Raw genomic sequence first — 3344 nt, forward strand, 5'->3', positions numbered from 1 at the left:
TAAATGACTAAAGTGCTTGAAGCGTTCAATTCAAACATGAATAATAAAAGACACATGTCAAGATCCTCACCATTTGGCCCTCATGATGTGTTTGAATCCTATTGGATAGACTTTAAAAGGGTCCAATGAGAATTTAGATTCATATAATTAAATAATTATTAAGCTCTTTCTCTCAAAGAGAAAAAAGAGGACACATGTCCAAATGATATAATTAAATAATGCAAGAGAGAGAGGGGGGGGGGGGGGGGGCGGGGGGGGTTGTGGACCAAGCGTGAGAGGGGGTATACTTTAACACACACTCTCTCATTGTGTGAAGTGCAAAGTGCAAGTGCTCCATCTCCTTCTCCAAGCTTGTTGAGAAGTGGAGAGCCTACACCAACACCCTTGGCTATGGAATGCAAATCCAACCAAGAGCAATGCTTCAATGCTTAAGCTTGTCATTTTCTTCATTTTCATTATTACTATGCTATTATACTATGCTAAGCAAGAAGAGTGATGATAAGTGAGGAACTTTTTCTTTCTCCTATGAATGATTCTTCTTCCTCTTTCCTTCCCTCATTCCCCGCTAGCTCTCTCCACCTTCAAAGGTGTTTGAGGCCTTGGGACTGAGCCTTGGGATAATTAATGCTTTTTGTAAATTTTATGTTATGCTCGTGATGTATGAAGTTTTTCATCTTCATTGCATCACCTAGGTCACAAGGAACACAAAAATTGTATTGTACCAAGTCTCGCTCATAAAAGAATCTATAGTAAAAATGCCTTTAGGGGGGGGAGGCGGACTGGCTCCAAGTAAATCCGGTCCTAAACTATTGTTGTTCTCTAATACTCTTTTTTGTAAAAATATTGTCCATGCCAAGTTAATTAAGTACTATGTTTATGTTGCTATCATCAATTAAGTTCACCCTCTATGTTCTCAAAGTAATCTCACAAAAATGTTCACTTTAATTCTCTTAATTCTGTTTTTCATAAAGTTCATAGACCATTTCCATTACACGAAAGATAGAGATCTCCCTCACTTTCATTGTTCATATATTTGCTTCTTTGAATTGGAGTAAAGTGTCATCAATGAAGCTTAAGAACCAGGTTGAATACCTTACAATATGTGAGTGATACTTGATTGATAAAAAACAACAATCCATTAAAAAATTAAGTAGGAAAACCCAGAGGTTGCCACCACCATTGGGTAGGATTTAAAATCTAAATCTATTATATTATTTTAGATTCACTACATTTATTGGCACTTAAATGTAGCTATTATTGCACAAATGCTATTAGAGGTTGAGATGATTAGCAAGAGAACAATAGAAGAAACCTTAGGAAAGGGCCTTTAAACTTGGACAAACTAAATTTGAAAGTTCATATAGGCATGCTACAACATGCAACCTTACTTGAAAATATATGTCTTACCTTATAAGTTTTACTTTAGAACAAAAAGTTTCTCCATGTACATTTTGAAAAAAAGTATAAAAGTATAAAGTTCTTTAAAACCTGTTCTATAAATAATCTCTTTGTTATTGTAAGAATAAAAAGCTTTAGTTTGGACCAAATTTGTTATATGTCCTGCATCATCTTTCCACTCATGGTGATTTTTTTATTTTTGGGGTTTTTTTTTTTTTTTTGGGGGGGGGGGGGGGGGGGGGGGGGGGGGCATTGTCTTTCCCAAATATGTAAATGTAACATGTGAGCTTAGTAGAAATGAAAGAAAGAAACAAACCAATAGGTTTGTACGCATGTCTAGTTTGGGCGAATCTCGCAAGATGCTTTAGGAATGGCAAAACAAAACGCAAGTTTGCGGCAGGTGGCGTGGAAGGACACGACAGCAGCGGCGATGCAAGGACCAGGTGCCAGCACAAGACTATCTGCAAAGGCTTTTTAAATATCGCTACAAGTTGCATGCAGCAAGGCCGACCCGCGATAGAGCACGGCTGAAGGTGATTGTTGCTGGTGAAGTTCTTTGTGGTGAGCTCACTAGCTTTGACAGGCTGTGTCTCTTTTTTTATGACGTGTCTCGTTCTCGCTGCATTGTGTTGGTCATGTTTGTTTAAAAGGTTGTTGGTGAGGTTGTGATTGGTGATCTGGGAAGTCCTGACTGTCAAGCTGGGATTCCAATTGTTCTTACATGAATGTATGGGTATTTGCGGTGTGTTAGGATACTAGTCATTTCCTGTTTGTTAAAGCCGCTAGTCGTCAGGTTATGACTGGTGAGTTGAGAAGCTCTGACAACTTGTGTGTCTTCTTGCATGAGTGTACAGAAATCTGTGTTGTCTTAGGGTATTAGCCATTCGTTGCAGGAAAATGGCACGATTGAAAGTGAAAGCACGTTTGAAGGGAGATACAGCTGAGCCAAGCCATGCAAAGAGGAGGGAAATGCGTCCTAGAATAATGGAGATTAGCGTGACTATCTCGGTTGGAGGCGTTCACATAGATGTAGCGTTATTGTCATCTATGCAGTCATTCCTTGAAAAAGAGACTCTAGCTGGGTTATGTGCAGTTGAGAGGGGAGGAGACGTCTTCCACCTGCATTTTTAGATGATCATCCGATTGTGGACTAGCTCATTGATCTCTGCAGACAAAAAAATCAAGCAGTATCTCGGGTGGATAAAGATTCTCCAGCAAGAGCTATGGTACTTTGCCACGCTTTGAAACAGCACAATATACATATGTTTGAGGGAATGGTCGGCTACTGCCTCAAGGATTATGGGCAGCCATACTTTCGAATGGTGATCCACGATATTGAGCCAAGCGACATAAACAAGGGTGTCGAGCTATACAATTTGTATGGCAACGATGAGCTGAAAAAGGAGGTGTGCTTAAAACCAGTCAATATATTTGACACAGCATTTATGTTTTGGAAGTTCAAATTCATGCACCCGCTAGGTAGCGACTTTTTGTCGACCCTGCACAAAATGCGCAAAATAGGAAGGTACTACCCCTCATTGTCTTGGGTCACGCCATACCAAGGCCATGGGATGGAGCTAGGAAATACCAAGGCGCTTTGGAGGTGTATGTTGCACCCATCATCAACAATGTACCAAGATGTTGTCAGCATATTCATCAACAGTCAAATGTATGGGACCTCCCATCCAGGGGCTGACTGGTTTCTGTCTCGATGGCAGGACGTGCAAACGTGTGTTGGTCCATAGATTGAAACATCACTCTAAACCCTGTATACATTGATCTCCTAACACGTTAGGTACAGGCCGCAAAGTGTGCTTGATGTGCTAATGAACAGCAAGACAATAAAGAAACAGAGCACAAGATTGGTGATGTTCAGTATATATCGTTGGTTCACAAGATAGGGGTGATGACAGTTGCATGTTGCCATCTGTTGAGTTTGTGCCTTC

At 40.3% G+C, this 3344-nt stretch overlaps 1 pseudogene; it reads left to right on the forward strand.

The window, feature by feature from the left end:
• The first annotated feature begins 2382 nt into the window (after positions 1–2382).
• On the forward strand, positions 2383–3143 carry LOC147429498 (uncharacterized; annotated as a pseudogene).
• The last annotated feature ends 201 nt before the right edge of the window (positions 3144–3344 follow it).

This window comes from Adiantum capillus-veneris, chromosome 22 (assembly GCF_014529385.1).
Source record: "Adiantum capillus-veneris isolate H3 chromosome 22, ASM1452938v2, whole genome shotgun sequence".
Lineage (NCBI taxonomy): Eukaryota > Viridiplantae > Streptophyta > Polypodiopsida > Polypodiales > Pteridaceae > Adiantum > Adiantum capillus-veneris.